This window comes from Lepidochelys kempii, chromosome 1, assembly GCF_965140265.1.
Source record: "Lepidochelys kempii isolate rLepKem1 chromosome 1, rLepKem1.hap2, whole genome shotgun sequence".
In the NCBI taxonomy this organism is placed as follows: domain Eukaryota; kingdom Metazoa; phylum Chordata; order Testudines; family Cheloniidae; genus Lepidochelys; species Lepidochelys kempii.
Window position 1 is genome coordinate 224832361 of NC_133256.1, and position 19698 is coordinate 224852058.

The following is a 19698-nucleotide window of genomic DNA, read 5'->3' on the forward strand; positions in this document are numbered from 1 at the left end:
GAGGAATTTATTTTTTATTGTTTAATTTTGAATTTGAGGAGCACTTCTTAAAAAAAAAAAAAAAAAGGCTGTTTTAATCTAAATGCAGAGCCCTTGCTGAAAATAACCATGGAGAAAAGCTGTGGGTTTATTTTGTTGACACTGCCAGGAATACAAACAGAACTTTAAGAATTAATTACAATCAGTATCACTGTCTGGGTCCATATTTCCTCCTCTCCCTCATAGACTCAGAGACCTTTCCCCCAGAAACATAAAGCATTTATTGATGCAGGCAGCAATGGTACACTCATTGATATTCAGAGTCTCATATTGCTAGTTCAGAGTTTTTGAAACAACCAATGACATTAAAAAAAAAACAATATTCACTAAAATATTTTTAAAAGTTTCAGTGAAGTCTAAGAGTGACGCTGTCACTTGTTTGCATCAGAAGCTATGACCTCGTGCATTTATGTTTTTTGTGGAGGTTGTATTTCTAAGACAACCAAATCAGACTCACTCCACATGGTTCTGGTGCAACTTACTGTCAAATATAATGAAACAAGAGTCTGAAGGACTGAATTATTTCAGACCATAGTACTCTTCAAGGTTTCAAAATACTTCTCTATCTGGATATAACAATACTGCCATAGTTTATTTGAGTGTCAGAAGACATATGCTATTTAAGCAAGAATTGTGATGATGGACCTTGATTTTGCACAGCTTTATGCTCTTAAACCTGAATGTCAGACTTAGTGAAAACACATGTATTTCTCTTTCATGGAGTCTTCATTGTTTCCAAACAAGGAACAGGCTAACACCATCCAAATGATGAAGGTTAGCAGGAAATAGGTAATTTAGGGAGCATTCCTGGCAGAGTTCCACACATGGGAATCTAAAATAATTTGTATTTTTTAAATTTAGGGAATCTAAAATAATTTGTATTTTTTTTAAATCTAGTCTCCTCCTTCACAGAATCTGTTTTAGCTTATTAATGGGACAGAGATTGTGTGATGGCTTAAACATGTTACTATTATATAAAATAACTTGTTTTCTCCTGTTTCTGACGTGTAGAGCAGTACATTTTAAAGATCAATACAGTTACGTAAAAGTTAGTTATTCATGTTTACTAGGTAATAGAGGCTGTAACACAGAGGAACAATATACAGCAGTGTTCAAGGTTCACTCTACTGTATCCAGAAAAGTTATTGGTAGGCATTTTGCTTTTTGGTTAGCCTAGCAATACAGTATCTGCTATATTTTTACTTTTAGAATTGACAGACATACCAGTTAAAATTATAAACATAGATTGTTGCAATTTTTTTTGCAGAAGTTTTCACCATGAAGACATCAACTGGACATATAACTAGCTTAAAATACCTTTCTTTTATAAGAAGTAGGTGACTTTCATTTACAACATTCACTTCTGAAGCAAAGTAGAATATTGAAGGTACATTCTATGTTGAGTGTCAAATTAAATAAATAAATCACATTGTATGTACTGTACCAGGAAATATTGCATTTGATGTACATTCAGCATAACTGGCTTCAAATAGATTACATCATATTTTTTTTGTTTTAACTATATTACAAATGTTGTTTCAAATCTCAGCACAACCCCATCTTTTCAATTAACTTATTAATAGAAACATCAGAGATTTCTGATTCTTTAATCTTTTACCTATACAACACACAAAGGCATTCACAGCATTAACCCCAAGTTCCCAGACTCCTAGATTTTCCATTTTATGTCATACTGTAAAAATGGTTAATAAGATCAGTAATTTCAGATTTTTTTTAATTTTGACCATCTGTTCAAAAGGATAAAGGCAAAGAGGGCTTATTATTAAACCACTCAGTTACTTTCAAACACACTAAAACGTATTATTTGTATATCTAGATTGTTCACCTTCTATTGACTTTTGATACACACAAAAGATTACTCGTACTATCATAATGACAAGGACCCCAGTGATGGACCAGAATCCCACTGTGCTAGGCGCTGTACAAACTCAGAACAAAAACACAGTCTCTGCCCCAAAGAGCTTACAATCTAAACGTAAGACAAGAGACAGATAAAGAGACGCACATGGGGAAGTACAACAATCAGATAATATTGGTCAGAATTTATATAGTGCTTTTCAGAGTAAGACATTGTCTTCACTGACACAAAAGTGGGAGGGGGGGACGTGAGATTTAAAAAAAAAAAAGTGAAATAAGTAATATGGGATACGTAAAACCCTAAGAGGAGACAAGGCATTTGTAGTGTTTACTTCAAAGTAGCTACATGAGGTCTGCACTATACCCTGCCACCCGTGGTTGACCTCACCTAGTTTATCTCATAGCAAACACTACAAATACCTTGTCTGCACTATGTTTTTACATCATCATAGCTAACATACCTTAAGCTGAACTAACTCAAGCTGTAGTTTATATCCCCAACAGTATACTCATCTCAAGTTAAAAGCACCACCACACTTAAGTTAATGGATGGTGTGTGTGGTTGTAGAGTTAGGGGCAACATTTTAGTTTATAATTCTAGTTAACTCTACAGTGAGGACAACCCTAACTGTCTGATACAATAAAAATTTATCAGCAGAATTTAAAAAACCATCTGCAGAGTAACTATGGGGGGGGGGGTTAAGTCACATTTAATGTCACTAAAGCATTTATCAAACTAAAGCCATGCTGTTTATCAGATAAAACCACAACATATATTATTATTATTATTCTAGGGCTGGTCAAAAATGTAATTGCACAAACATGTCACACCATATGAGTGGATATGCAAATTTTAGTTTTAGAAAGAGAGAGAAAGTCAGGACAGCTAGATGGCAGAGAACAGAAAACAGAGCAGAAGCAAGTCAAGGTAGAGATAGATACGCTATGTATCCTCCACATATGGCTGTTCTTGCAGCAGGTGTACTTTACATGCCTCTTCACTTGACCACCAAGCCGCACACTTAACTGTTGAGCCTCTTCCATATGAAGGGGGAAAAAATAACTCAAAACCAGACTTTAGAGAGCAGAGTGAAGGCCCATTGAAAATCAGCAGAGACTGAAGGAGCTAAAGAAGAATTGCTCTCACACTGCTGGCAACAATTAGGAGTTACAAATCAGCCCAGATTTATTAACCCAAAACGTTGCCTGAAGAAATGTGGAGGAGGAAGAGTGACACAGAGCAGGGGGAGAGGTGTCATTTTAAAATATTCCCTGTTCCTCTTCCTTTCTTTTTCTCTACTGGATCAAATTTATGTTGAAGATGATGGAGAAATACCTCATCGTCCATCAATCACTGAATGCCACTTGCCATCCACCCACCCAGAGCAGACAACAGGGACTCCCAAAAGAGGAAATTTCAGTCCCCAGTCAGCCTGGTCACCCCCCTCCTCAATTCTACTGGGAGAGCCTGCCACAGAGAGCTCCGTACCCCTTCCTCACCTTGCTTCCTGACAGAGCTTGGCAGCCCGTCAGCGTAACCCTTTGCCTGTTCACCCTCTCTCTACCAGACAAACCCCGCCACTCACCCACTTCTCTGCCAGTCCAACAAATCAGGACACAGCCAAGCCCTTCTTATCCCTATCTTCCAGTTAAATCTCTCCCCCCCACCCTTGGTCTCCTAGATACCGGTCTCCAGCCACCCTTCCTCCCCTCCAAGTCACACAGCATTCTCCCCCCATGACTCTTCTCTCCCAGTCACACAAACCATGTCAGCCCACCCCTCGCCCCATCTCCCCAGACAGGCGCTTTCCAGGCCACTCTCTCCTTAGCCTTCCCCCACCCTTAGTCCCCTCCCTCACACACTGGGGCGCCCGCAGCCAGCCCTGTGCCCCTTTCTCTCCCCCTAGACAGACAGACAGACCTGGAGCTGGCTGGGGCAGGGATGTATGGGTGAGGGCAAGAGCCCTCCAGCTACAAGCCTCTGCCGTGGGCGTGGGGCTTCTTGTTGTGCTCACGGTCTGCGGGAAGGTCACTTGCAGCTGTCACTATACGCCCACCCCCAAGCCACTCGGCCCACAACGGGGGAGCGGGGATGCTAAGGACCTTCCCCAGGTGCATTAAAAGTGCCTCGACTTCCCACACATGCAACACAACCACCCCGAGCCCACCCTGCATAGCCCCACTGCAACCAGGCCACGCCCCAGGGCCCAGCCCCACGGCCACCCCAAAGCTCCGCCCAGCCCCACTGCGCCCGGGCCAGCCACGCCCGAGAAATGCCCCCGACGCACCCTTTCTAGATAAAAAGCAATTTCGCGGGGAGGGGAGACGCCCCAGGGCCCCTCTCCCCTTCCGGCCGCAAACTCCTTCGCAGCTTCTCCCGCTGTTTGCAGCCCGCGGAGGGTCCCCACCTGCCGCGAGTTAGTTGCGCGCAGCCCCCGTGGTCAGCTCCGCCAGGCATGGGCTGGGCTGGGCTGGGCTAGGCTGGCCCCCGGCACCGAGAGCCTCTGCACCAGAGCCCGGAGCCTTCGAGCGTGTCCCCTGCTGGCGGGCTCGGGTCCCCCGGCATCGAAGCCACTCACCTCGGCCTCAGCCCGGCTCCTGCAAAGCGGCTGGCTCCTCCCAGCCGCACCTGCCTCGCCCCGGCCCCGGCCCCGGCTCCAGCCCCGGCCCCGCCAGCGCCTCACCTTTCTCCGCGCTCGGAAGTCGCTGCCTCAGCGGGCGGGCCCGGGAGCTGGGGGAAGCCGCCTCTCCCTGCGCTCCCCACCTCCGCCCGGGGCTGGGGCCGCGGCAGCACCGCCCTGCACCTGCCGCAACGTGAAGCGAGGGCAGGCGCCGGTGTCCGGACAGCGCCGCTCCCCTGGCGAGGGGGTCCTCGCAGGGCACCTCCGCACAGGGGCCCGGCCTGCCCTCACCCTGGCCCCGCTCTTTGCCTCGTCCCGCCTGTGCTCTGCCGGCAAAGCCCCCCGCCTGCGACGGGAGCTGTCAAACACACTCACACGGGGGCCCGCGAGAGCAAGTTTCAAATTTGAGGGCAGGGGGAAATTATTTCAGAGGCTTCAAACGTGGGGACGCTAAACACCGTTAACGGAGGCTTTAAAAAGCGTAATGGAGAGGTTTGTACTCGTCAATGTGACGGAAACAGTGGTCACTGGGGAAAGGAGGATCAGAAGATAGCTGTATACAGTGAAAGTCAAATTCAGAAGGAGAGCTGAGAGGCAGAGGTTCAAATATCATTCAGCCAAATAACTGGAGGAAATTGAATACAATTGATATAGCTCAATCTTTTCATTTTTGTGTTTGGCTTTCTTCTTGTTTACTTATGCTTCGTTATAAGGTTAGGCTAGGACTCTGAATTCCTCTTTGCCAGCTGCTTTGTACTTTTAAATAAGTTTTGAAACCATCTAGAGGCCAGGGGAGGCTCTCTTTCATATCTTGTGTGAATTGAAGTAAATATATCTGAAGAATAAGGTTACACTTACAGAGTACCTATAATCCTAAAGCAATTCACAGACTATCCTGATCCTGCAAACTCTTATACAAATGGGCAATTTAGTGCATGCCCTTAACACACATAAGTGTTTACAGGATATAGGCCTATATATGTATGTCACCAATAAAATGCAGCCTTCTCTAATAAAAAGCACAATAACGAACAAGAGCAGAGTATATCGTACTATAGTATAGTAGGAGATTTGGGGTAAAATGCCCAAACAAACCTTTACTCTTAGAAAAATTCCATGGAACCTTTGAACAGGGTTTTGAGAGGAATCTGATTGGGGGAGGGAAGTTTTGGATTGTGCTTGCTGTTTAATTTTTTGTAATATATGTCAGGTGTGCTTATAGGCTTAGATTTCCCCCCCCCCTTCCTTTTTGTACAAAGAGAAAATAAAATAAACATTGATGCAGAATATTAAGCACTTCAGTTGTGAATGCATCATCCTACAGGCTTTACCAAATTACTTTATAAAAACTCAGCAAATCCATTAAAAAGTAAAATGATATTTCCTATGTCTTTCATTTATCAAACCAACAAAAGGGTAAAAAAGGAGGGGATTGTTTGTTTTTAAGTATATTAGGAACAGAAAGAATCCTAACAACAGTATCGGTCCATTACTAGATGAAAATGGTAGAATTATCAACAATAATGCAAAACAGGAAATAGAGAACAAAAATATTTATTGATCCTATTTGGGAAAAAATCAGATGATATAGTTATATCATATGATGATCATGATACACTTTCCATTCCAACAGTAACTCAGGAAGATATTAAACAACAGCTACTTATGTTAGACATTTTTAAATAAATAAAATACTGCAGTGGCTGATAGAAAACTTGGTTAATAAAGGATTGAAGGATAGTGTAACTAATGCCAATCAACATGGTTTTATGGAAAATGGATCCTGTCAAGCTAACTTGATATCTTTTTTGGATGAGATTACAAGTTTGACTGATAAAGGTAAAAGTGTTCAATTGATTTTTGCCTTGTTTTATAACAGGCTACATAAAAAGTACTAGCAAAGACAGTACAAACTAAAATTTCACACAGACAATGACTTGTTTATATCGCTCTATGTACAATACACTGTAATGGAAGTACAATATTTATATTCCGATTTATTTGTTTTATAATTACCTGGTAAAAATGAGAAAATACAATTTTTCAGTAATATTATGTTGACACTTTTGTATTTTTATGTCTGATTTTGTAAGCAAGTAGTTTTTAAGAGAGGTGAAACTTGGGGTATGCAAGACAAATCAGATTGCTGAAAGGGATACAGTAGTCTGGAAAGGTTGAGAACCACTGTAATAGACTTCTGTGTAAGGCATTTGACTTGGTACTGTTCAACATTTTGATTAAAAATTAGAATGATACAAAATTAAGATGGCACACATGAATTAAAAACTGGCTGACAGGTCTCGCACTGTAACTGTAAAGAGGGAATCATCATCAAGCACAAGGGATCAGTTCTTGGCCCTACATTATATAACATTTTTATCAATGACCTGGAAGAAAACATACAATCATCTCTGATAAGGTTTGCAGTTGATACAAAGAATGGGGGAGTAGTAAATATTGAAGAGGACAGGTTGCTGATACAGAGCAATCTGGACTACTTGGTAAACTGGGTGCAAGCAAACGATATGCATTTTAATAGAGCCACATCTAAGTTATATATCTAGGAACAAAGAATGTATGCCATCCTTACAAAATGGGGGATTCTATTCTGGGAAGCAGTGACTGAGAGACTTGAGGTTCACAGAAGATAATTACCGAACATGAACTCCCAGTGTGACACCCTGGCCAAAAGGGTTAATATAATCTTTGGGAATATAAACAGGAATCTTAAATATGAGAAGGGCAGTTATATTATCTGAGTATTTGGCGCTGGTGTGATTGCTACAAGAATACTGTGTCCAGTACTGGTGTCCACAATTCATGAAGGATGTTAATAAATTAGAGAGGGTTCAGAGAGAAAAGCCATGAGAATGATTAAAGGGTTAGCAAAAACTGCCTTACAGTGAGAGATTTAAGGCATTCAATATTTAGGTTAACAAAGAGAAGGTTATATTTAAGGGATGACTTGATTACAGTCTTTAAGTACATACATAGGGAACAAAAATTTGATAATGGGCTCCTCAGTCTTGCAGACAAAGATGTAACAAGATCCAGTGGCTGGAAATTGAAACTAGAAAATTCAGATTGGCACCAAGGCATTCATTTTTAACAATGAGGGTAATTAATCATTGGATCATCTTACCAAGGGTTGTGGTGTTTTTTCCATCCCTGGCAATTTTAAAATCAATAGTGGATATTTTTTCTAAATGATACACTCTAATTCAAACAGGAATTAATTCAGGGAAGTCACCTGTATGATACAGTTGGTCAGTTTAAATGATCACATTGGTCCCTTCTGGTTTTATAATCTATGAATCTGTGGAAAACCCCGAAATAGTAAAATGGCTTCCTTTAGGATTCTAATCATATTGGGCCCAATCCAGCTCCCATTAAAGTCAACAGAAAGACTCCCTCTGATATTAATAAAGAGTTGGATTGAGACCATCATACATGGACCAAAGTCTATGCACTGTAATAACAGTGCTGAATGAAGAGTGTATCCTAAAATCATTGTTAGAATTTAAGAAACATATAATAAAGTTTAAAAAAATCAACAATAACCTATAATTCTGAGATGCACTACTCTTTACAGTGGATTTGTATACTTGTACTGATTAAGTGATCACAAATAATTTTCCTTTGCAAGTTTATGTGATGTTAAGTCACACCAGCAGGCCCCTATATACGATGATATCCTCCAGAAATGTTGTATGTTTCAGACTCAACCTTCCCGGTATGCATAAAGATAGGAGTTTTACCTTCTCCATACATGTTTCAATATATATTTTCAAAAATATTATTGTGCTTCATGTTTTACTGCATTTTTAAAAATGTATATCTCAAAATAATCTCAATATGTTTCTTTTATGGTGGTAAAATGTTAACGCCCAAATATGAATGTCCATCCATTCTACATCTAAAAGTCAGTTGTTCAGCAAAGATTAGATTTCACTCACCTCATGCCAGCTTTTCTTCACATGTAGGCATCTACAGTTCAGGAAAAATGTAGCCTAATCTTGATTCACAACACAAAATTATTCAGGTAGAACATTGTTTGGGGTGAGAGATGTGTATATAAATTAAATTTCCATCTGTGACTGATTGTCACTAGGAGGAACCATCAACTTTTAACCACATTGATTTAAATGAAGTCTTGCAGCCTAATTTGTAAAGAGATTTGCAATTTTCTATAGTAAAGAAGCCAGCATTTCATTTCTGCAGTCTAGACACTTATGTATACCTAATACCCATTAAATAGTTAACTCTTGTACATCATTCTGAAAATGTAAAGCATGATATAGGTGCTAAGTATTATCACTAGTAATCTTCTAGCTTAGCAAGCAAAAACCTTGAAAATATTAAGCACATTGAAACAGAGAATGTGTTCCGTTTTGTTTTTTGTATTCAAGCATCTGTAATGTCATATTCTACAAAATAGGACTGAAATTCTTGCCATTTGTAAAAGCTAAATTGTTTTCCATTTTTAAAGGTGTTTTTATTCATTTATTCAAACTAAGCTTATAGACTGTTTTTGTCTATAGACATATTATTTACATAAGATCTCTGAAAGACGTTTCATTATTGCAGACTTAAACATTTGTTCATTCGAAGAAATGTATATAGTAAACAACAAAATTCTGCTAACAGTTTACAAAAATAATACAGTACAATCTAGGTTACCAGAAATGTGGGGATCCATTAGTCTTGCTTATATCTGAGTCATTATTGATGTACATTGTGTATAGCTGGAATTTCATAGAAGTATGTTAATTGAGATAGGAGTACACAAATATCTCCCCATCACCATGTTTGATATATTTTCTGTAGTAACACATATCCTTGTATTATAGCAAGTTGAAAATGTAATAGTGAAGATTAAGTTTTGACTTTCTCAGAACCTCTTTTTCAGTTGCTCATAGCTTTCTCAAATTTCTTTGGGGCTAAAATTCACCATGCTTGGATCCAGTGCAAAAGTGATTTTTCTTTCTAAGTTTTAGCTTTTTGAATTAAGCAAGAGTGAGGAAAATAAAACTTTTGCCATGTTACAAAGTAAAATGTTTGCATTTTTATAGCTCAAAATGGTTGAAGTTAGAGACTACAAATGTAGTAAGTTTTATAGTTCATATTCAGGAAGATAATTAACCCAAGTTTGGAATCTGATTCAGTAGTTTTATAGTGATATATTTTAAAAATTGTTTTGTTCATACATACCTTTTTTTTAAACCACCTGCACTTTATATGGTAGCTTGTACGGTTATGAATGTGTGGCAGTATTAAATCTCTTTTGTATTTGGCTGTTCTTATCCTTATAAATAAGGCCTTAAGTGCTGAGCCATCTTTAGGCAGCTCAGAGCTGGAGCTAAAGGCTGCTCATCCTTTAAGGTTGCCTAAGAAGCTGTGCTGCCTTGCAGTCTATGCCAGTAGCCCTACTCATGATGAAAATATGCAGCGACATATAGGGGACCTACATCAGATCTAAGCAGCAGTAGTTAGCAGGCACATTTGTAGCAATGTCATGTGGTTGCACCCCAGTTTCTCCACTACCTGTTGCACTCCCATTCCCCAGCCACAAATCCATGGAAAGACCGCTACAGGGCCTACAAATGATGTGTGAGAATGCATCAGAGCAACTGCTCTCACCCCTCTATGGATATTTGATCGCTTTCTTGGCGTATTGTGCTACCTTCATTTCATGCAGTGGAGGGTATCATGTGTGGCCCCCTTACTTGTAAAGGTTCTTTTAAGTACTCAAAGGCAAAGTTAGAGCTCAATCTTTAGTTTTATGTTCACTCTTAAAATCTTTAAAAGATGTCATTGCCCCCTAAGGGCACCTTTAGCATTTCACATTTTTTAAAAAAACATGGTTGTTGTGGCTTTAGCAAACAAACCACATGTATCACAGTTAACTTGAAAGTAATTATAATGGAAAATTCCTGGGATCTTGAACACAAATCCTTTAAAGCCAGTTGGTTATAAGCAAGCCAGCATTGTCTCCATTACATTCTGGGGTGGGAAACTCAGACCACAACTTTTTTAACAGGCTAACTAATCTCAAACCTCTGGCACTGGCTTCACTGTGCTCTTGGAAAGGGAGGCTGGTGAGAAGCTTTTTCGGAGGAGCTGCTGGAAAAGATGAACACTCTGGGATGTTATAAAAAGAATCCTGAGAGTCATGCTTTTTGTCACGGTCATGATGTAACCAGTGCTCTTTAAGAAATCTAATGATTTTATTTATGCAGTTGTTGTATGCAGGTGAATGGTATCAACTTAAAGATTTTTCATTAATGCTTTTTCCTTAAATTTCACAAAAATTGGTAAAACTCAACAACAGATTGAAAGGTACAATAATTTAAATTATGTCAATGCAATCCTATTTCTACAAGATGTAAGACTTAATGTCTGGTAGCACAGGCATACTTTTTGTTAATTAAAAGCAATGGAATTCAGCACTTTACACTTGAAATAATAGTTGGAAAATAAGAATAATTACATAAAGTTCCAAACTTCCAGAGCCAAATCCTTTTTCTTTACTCAGACAAATAGTTCTACTGAAATCCCCTTAAAAAAAGTTAGAGAGATTTCTTATATAAGTAAGGGGAGAATGATTTGACTAAATAATTTCAAAATCTTTATCTTGGAATGCACCAGACCTTGTGCAGTTATAATAAATTCCTTTGGCTTGCAGATGGTATTAGAGGGCCTCTATATATATACTGGAACTGTTACCCAGGGTTTTATGAACCCAAAGCAGTGGTAATGTAATTTTATTTTTAGGCAGTATCAGGAATAAATAAATGAGGACATAGCTTTTTTGTCTGATAAACAATTGGTACCAACCAGAGTTCTTTTATCTAAAACTACTTTTTTTTATTTGGTCTTAAGCACACACACATATATGCTATAGCAATAGTTTAGAGCACCCCAAACAATATAGTTACCCAAAATCCAAGATGGTTTCGAGTGATTACCAGCCAGGCTTCCAGGGCCCTCCTTCCATCCAGCTGATAGGGAGTTTAGGTGTCAGTTCCCTCAGACTGCTCTGAGGTGTTTACTTTTACTTAATTTTTAATACCTAATTTTTACAAAACAGATAACACACTAGGGGTTACTATAAGTTACCATAGTAACCCTACTGGGTTACCAAAGTTTTTAGCTGTAACAAGTTACTTATTTTTATTAGCAAAACATTTTTAATATGTTAGTTATAACAATAATAAATCTTATATACTAACAGGTTTCAGAGTAACAGCCGTGTTAGTCTGTATTCGCAAAAAGAAAAGGAGTACTTGTGGCACCTTAGAGACTAACCAATTTATTAGAGCATAAGCTTTCGTGAGCTACAGCTCACTTCATCAGATGCATATCGTGGAAACTGCAGCAGACTTTATATATACACAGAGAATATGAACCAATACCTCCTCCCACCCCACTGTCCTGCTGGTAATAGCTTATCTAAAGTGATCATCAGGTGGGCCATTTCCAGCACAAATCCAGGTTTTCTCACCCTCCACCCCCCCACACAAATTCGTGGGGGGGGGGCGGGTGGAGGGTGAGAAAACCTGGATTTGTGCTGGAAATGGCCCACCTGATGATCACTTTAGATAAGCTATTACCAGCAGGACAGTGGGGTGGGAGGAGGTATTGGTTCATATTCTCTGTGTATATATAAAGTCTGCTGCAGCTTCCACGATATGCATCTGATGAAGTGAGCTGTAGCTCACGAAAGCTTATGCTCTAATAAATTGGTTAGTCTCTAAGGTGCCACAAGTACTCCTTTTCTTATATACTAAGGGACTTAAAACCAAGGTTGGCTATTTAAACATTTTTTTTTTATTTTTATGGTATATTAATTTTTTGTTGTTGTTTTAATTAGCAAAACTGCAATTATGCAGCTGGTTTGGCCTTGCCTTTCAAAGTCCTAACAATTATTCCTTGCTATGTGGTATTTGGTTTTCAGCTAACAGTAGCTTGACACACAAAATGGCCGGCTACAATTATGTTAAATTTAATTTTCTTATAACAGAACAAATCTTCAGTCAACTAGGACTTCATCATCATTGTCATTCCACAGCACATTATGGCCACTAAGATCTTCCAGCTGGTAGTGGGGACAGAACTCAGATATTTTTCTAGAAACTCAGGACCCTGACTTGAGTGCTCTCTTTTGGCTATAACACAACTGAATAATATGATCCCATCCAGCAGAGGGGAGCTATCTCATTACAATATTATACCTGCATAAGACCTCTTCTAGGGTGAAGGGATGTTTGTCTGTACGTCCAGATAGATATACATATATACACACTTCCACACAAGGGTAAATTTTTTCTTTGTTCTACACAAGTGCTTAATAGTGAGACAGGGGCACAAGAATCCTTTTCTCTACTCCCTCCCAAGCATAGGAGCCTGACAAAAAATTGGCCACATGCTCTCTTGTCACTAGCTAGCTAGCACTTAATGGCCCAAAATGGGTGTTAGAGAGGCAAGCTTGGTGAGGTAATATCTTTTATTGGACCAACTTCTGTTGGTGAAAGAGACAAGCTTTTGAGCTTACACAGAGCTCTGTAGAGTCCCACTGAAGTCAACAGGATTGCACATGGGCGCTGGGGTCTGTGATCTGCTTGCATGGATCTGACCGAAGGATTAGGGCCAAAGTCTTAATCTGTATTTCTTTAAATAATACAATAGTCTAGAACAGTGGTTCCCAAACTTGTTCCGCCGCTTGTGCGGGGAAAGCCCTTGGCGGGCCGGCCCGGTTTGTTTACTTGCCTCATCCGCAGGTTCGGACAATCGTGGCTCCCAGTGGCCGTGGTTCGCTGCTCCAGGCCAACGGGAGCTGCTGGAAGTGGCGCAGGCTGAGGGATGTACTGGCCGCCGCTTCCAGCAGCTCCCGTTGGCCTGGAGCAGCGAACCACGGCCACTGGGAGCCACGATCGTCCGAACCTGCAGACGCGGCCGGTAAACAAACCGGCCCGGCCCGCCAGGGGCTTTCCCTGCACAAGCGGCAGAACACGTTTGGGAACCACTGATCTAGAAACCTCTAACACCAGACTTTGCCTTCAGCCCCAAAGGATGGATACTTTGTAACCTTTGGATGCAAATAATAGGGTGATTCTGACTGGGTGGCAGGGGCTCCTCCTACTCTAGTTCTCTTTCTAGGCCTCTTGCTAAATTGCTTCTATGTTCCTTACTCCCTCAAACTGCACAATGAATGTCTTGATTATACAAACTTTTAAACAGAGAAATTCAAATCCAAACATTGTCAGTTTAACAAACCAGATAAAATTATAATCAAACAAATACAATAACCTTAAAATATAACCAAAAGTTACATTTTCACACATAGGAAGTATAACTTTTCTGCTGCTGTTAAAGTTATTGTGAGTTTTCACATTTTGAATGGTTTGGAATAGAAACTCTGTTGCACGGATTATATTCAGGACTATAGGGTGTATTGTGTCACAAGCATGACTAGAATATCATGCCCTGAAGAAGGCTGGGGTGGAAGAACCTTTAGCTGGTATTAAAACAAGATGCCAAAAGAATCACACCCTCTAGTTGTTGCATTAATAAGACAGACACATTATTAACCTCATCCAGGTGGAAGCAAAGGAAGCCAGAAGCTTGAAACTATGCCTACATGTGGTTTAAAATGTAGACATTCAGACACTTCTATCGAACAGCTGCTAATTTTATTGTAAAGGAATGGAAATATAGTGACTTGTGGGTAACAAACAATTCCATAGCGGATTTAAGTGCATATTTAAGTGTCCATGCTGCTTGGTGCCTTAAGTGGTTGGCCCCAATTCAGATACAGTATACAGATTCATCAAGGGATCACTAAGTGAAATGAACAGTAGGTACATTTAGACTCAATAAAAGGAAATACTTTTTTTACACAGCAGATAGTCAGCCCGTAGAATAAACTACTCAAAGAGGTCAGTGTAAAATAGTGTAGCTAGATTTTCAAAAGAACTAATTAATTTTATAAGCAGTAAGATTTGTAGCTATGCATTTTAAATTAGGAGTAATCACATTGCATATTTCATGGCTTAAACTGATCCCTGCAGGGGTTAGGTTGGATTGGAATACACCATTGTTCTACTGGTTAGGTCCATTACAGGAAGAGGTTATTTCACTTTCCTATGAAGAATAAAGTATATCAGCCGTTGCAGGAGGCAATATACTTAATTTGCTATATCCGCTGTAATGCAGTATGGCAAATTCTATGTTCACATCAGTCTAGAATGATTCACACCTATGGAGTAGACTAAGGCAGTTACAAAATTAGGGGAAAATGTCTCTCTTGTTTTGGGATGGTTTATTTATTTATTTATTGTACTAGCGTGCACAGTCCTAGTGAAAAAATTGTCCCTCTCCTGAGGAAATTACAATGTGAATAAATAAATACAATACAACAGACACACTGGCAATCTGGAAAAAGATGTTAATTTAGGTCCCAATCCTGCACTGAGAATCATGTGAGTTGAAACCTGCACTTACAAAGTGCCCCATTGAAATCAACAGATAGTTTTTGGGATAGTGTGGGATCAGGGCCTTAAAATGAAATGAAATAACACTTTATTAGAGAGTTGAGAGCACTTTGAGCAACTCGTATTGAATTAGGCTGAGGATCTGAAAGACTACCAGTTAAATGCCTGTTATTTCTATAGTAGTTCAGCTTAGAGGCCCTGGTTGGGGATCAAGGTCTAGTGCTAGGTACTGTACTGATGATAATCTTCCTCTGATATTCATCCTGCTTGAGCCCCAAGCTAAAGTGCAAACCAGTAAACAGCATATATAGTGAAAAGTGTATTATAAAAATTCTTCCATTTTTAATATTCTAGACTCATGCTCATAAAACACATAAGGATTTTTTATTAAATATTTTTAACCTGGCAGTAGTCATTTTAAATGGAGGAACAACAGCAACAACAAAGAAAGGTCCAAGTATACTATAATTGTACAGCATCAATTATCAATCAAGGAAATCCACCAAATGTTAATGCTATTTGGCCTGCTACATAAGAATTAATTGGCTGGAAGCAAATCATATCCACCTGTGAGAGAGATCTGCCACTGATATAAGGAGAAGAATGGAAACCACAAATTTAACAGGGTTTTTGTTTTTTTGTTTTGTTTTGTTTTTTTTGTGCTATCACATTTCACTGCACTAAAAACCATGAGAGCTTTAGACAGATGAGTTTACCAGGTAGGTCCATTGTCAGGAACCATTTTGCTAATGTATTGGTTTTTTAATAATATAATAGTCTATAATAACCTACAATAGTAACTCAAACCGACAGTATCTACAAAGTTTAAGATCCAATATAATTCAATTAAATACCAATCTAACAATTTTTATGTAAATTATTTTAGTCCAAGTTGCACATTCCTTTATCTCAGGGGGCTCATTCTTAATTTGCTTTTCTGTAGCTTTTCTACTGCTATACTGCATTTTGGTAATATTACCACTGAAGCTGAAGACAGTATTTCAACTATTAAACCTACCAGAAAATTATGGTTAGAGTTATATCTGTTTTAGTCATATAACTTTGCTTTCTGCTAACTTTTCAAACTGCTTTTCCATAAAGTCTAGACATTTCAGAGAGCATGCCTATTATTGTCCTGCTGCATTGTCTCTTACCAAAGCATTCCTTGGGTGTTTTAGTAGCATTTGGCCATGCATGTTCATTATAGAGGAGGCTGTTAGCTCCACCTAATAGTAAGGGTGCCTGACACTTCCCCCTAGAAGACTGTTTTCAGTTGCTTATACTTTTGCCAAACTTTAACCATTTGAGCTGAAATTTTCTATGCAGAGTGTCTGCTTCTGACCAAAATTTACTGGAAAATTTAAGAGGAGCCAGAGTGCATGGGTGGCTAAGGGAACTGGGAGTGGCTGGGCAGAGTCTGGGAGGTGGAGCCTGTGGGTGTGTGTGGAAATGGATGGACAGATTGGAGCCCCAAGATGGAGTTTTGTACTGGGAGCCAGTGGGGACAGAGAATGAGGATGGAGGGTGTGTGTGTGAAGGGAGGCTATGGTGAGGGATACAGAGACTGGATGAGTAGCTGGAGGAAGGGGAACTGGTACTGGGACAGGAAGGGTGCCTGGAAGGGTGAGACTAGGATTTGCTGGGCACAGAGACTGGGACTGAGATTAGAAATGGAGATTGGGACTGACACAAGGAGTCAGGGATGGGAAACAGAGAGGAGCGGGACAGGGACAGGTTGGAGGGGGCAGAAGGGAACACTGGTGCGGGGGAAGAGGCAGAAGGGTCTGCCAACCAGAGCACATTCCCCTCCAGAGCCCAGAATGGAACCCAAGATTCCTGAGTCTTACCATTCCCCTGCTGTCAGCAAATATCAGTGAAACCCACTTGCAAAGCATCCTGTCGTCCCCTGCTAGTGCTGATCCACATAGAGGATGACAGACTACTACTGCCATCAGCTTCTCTGTTAGCTGAAAATAGCAGAGAGTAGTGTAGTGGAACTAAAGGTTCCCATTCTACTGAAGACCTATGTGGGTGGCAATACCATGCCACGTGATGGCATTTCTGGGTGGGGGATTTTTGTTTAGATTGCTTTTTTAAAAACCTGGGAAATTATACACAAAAATCACATTAAAAACCTTATTAAGGTTGCAAAGTCAAGGATTCAGAAGTTAGGAAATGCCAGAATTAAGGCCGCGAGTGCAACCTTGTGCGTATGCACTATGAAACAGTCTTCAATTACATAATCACATATTATTTTTTCCCCAGGACCCCTACTTCATTCAATGCACAGGATGGACTTGGCTCTGGGGATTGTTCAGAACTGCATACCGAAGGAGACTGTATAGTCTGTAGGATCCTGACTTCATTTAGAAGTTTGAAGGTGTGTAGTGAATGAGGTAGAGGACTGCCGGAGAAGGAAGGATGGTCTCATGGTTAAGGCATTTGAATTCTCTAGGCAAGTCAGTTAAACCAAACTTTTCCTAATTGTGTATTCCTCATTTTCCTGACTGACTGACTCTCTGGGATCTGATATGCAAAAGTGATGAGCACTCACAGCTGCAACTTAAATCAACGGGTATTCTGCTTTGATCATATGCAATGCTAAGTACTCCGAAAACTCAGGGCCTAGGTGAGAACACTGGATTGTTTTAGCCTTAAACTTTCAGTCTCTCAGTTCCTCATCTGGGAAATGGGGCTAATACTACACACTTCTGTCACAATACTACATCCACCCCCCTACCTGTTTGTTGCACCAGTCATGGCATCATATCTAAGAGTTCATCTACACACAAGTTTCGCTATACCTTAGGTTCACTGGTATGGTTAAAGCAGTATATCCACACTAGTATGGATGCAATTATATTAGTGTAACTTAAGACAAGACATTTATACCAGTATAATTGTGTCCACACTAGGGGTTGTACCAGTATAACCATGTTAGTAAAAAGTCAATTGCCTAACTGACAGTTTTTATACCAGCAAAAAACCATGTGTAGACCAGGTCTAATATATTGCAAGCTCTTGTAAGCAGGGGACATATTTTCATATTTATTCTGAATGAACACAGGTTTGGGTGATGTAAAGACAAATAACAATATTTGGAAGCAGGGAGTACTCAGGGTGCTTTAAGTTTTCCCAATAGAAGGAATATTTCTCTGTTTACATTATGTCTTCTGCGCGTCGCTTTCAATCTGGTGCAGTTCAGGCTTTTTTACTTTGTTGGATCTACTATAGTGCTCAGATGTCCCTTGACAGCTTTTAAAAAACATCCTGACATTGTAAAAAGATGTAAGAGCACCTCATGGAACAGATAGGCATTTTCATCTGGCAGACCAAAAGCACTACCAATAGATCCACTGGTAATTGTACTTCTGTTATATCTATTATGATTAAAACAAACTTTCTTTAATCAAGGCAAATGCACTTCTCCATATTCATGCCAAGTTTGACATTTTAAAAGACAGTCAAGTTTGAGCAGAGCCCAGGAAAAAGCCCATGACACAATTTTCAGGTGAAAAACACTTTTTCCTCTCATTTGAGTAACTCAAAACCAGCTAAACAGATTTTTATGAAACATTAAAAAATATCAATTCAGAGTATAGAAATTTAAGCCCATCTTAAATTCTTTGAGTAAATTATAAAAAGCTGAGAGCAAAGGTTTAGAATGGGAATGCCACCAATGCAACCTTAACTTTAGCACTGTTACCATAAAGAAGTCCCACAAATGTCATTTAAAGATTCTATATATCAGAATGGTTTACAGATTTTACTTTACTTCTATTCATTTGACTGGGCGGAAGGTACATTTTTCATTGACGTAGCAAATTTGAGTAAAAATCATTTTGTAGCCCTATCTTGTTAAATACCACGAGGCCAGCAGTTCAGTCATCATCAATTAAGGAGTCAGCCTATTTAAACAAAAGGCACCAAATGTGCAGTCAATAAGTCACAAAGGAATGCATTCTAGAAATAACAGACTCTAGACTATCCAGGATAAAATTTAGCCATACAGATGCATCTAAAATATTAAAATATTACTGCAAACATAATATTTATTGGAGGGGACTGAAAATTTTTGTAATGATAATAAATGGTTAAGCGGGGAGAAGCTTTCAGAAGCACCTAAGAAATTTAGGAGCACAAGCCCCAGTGGCAGAGTTGGACTGTGCTCTTATATCACTTAGGAATTTTTGAAAATCTCCCCATAATATTTCAATAATTGTGGTGGTACTTTTTGAAGCATAGACCCTTGTTCACTGGGAACTGGACTGTGACCAGCAAACTCATTTTAAGTAGACCTCTGAATAGCTGAGAATAGATTTAAATATATAGGGCTTCCTCTTCATGTTACAAAACAAAACTGGCGTGACCCTCCCCCTCAATTATCTGGGAAAACTAAACACCACCCCTGGGCACCTGTAACAAAGGAAAACTTTCATTAAAAGGGAGCGGGCACTTGGGAAAATGCCCTAACAATGATTCAAAAGCATATAAACCATAAGTAAATACCTATTCCACAGCATGTTGGACAGTGTCCTTTACTTCAGTTTCCTGCCTTGTGGTGTGAAAGTCTGATAGTCAAGTGTCCCTTTAACACACCACTCCCCTTTCCCTCTGATGCACCCCACTGACAGTTGGTTGTGTGAAGTCCCATGGGTTCCCTTCCC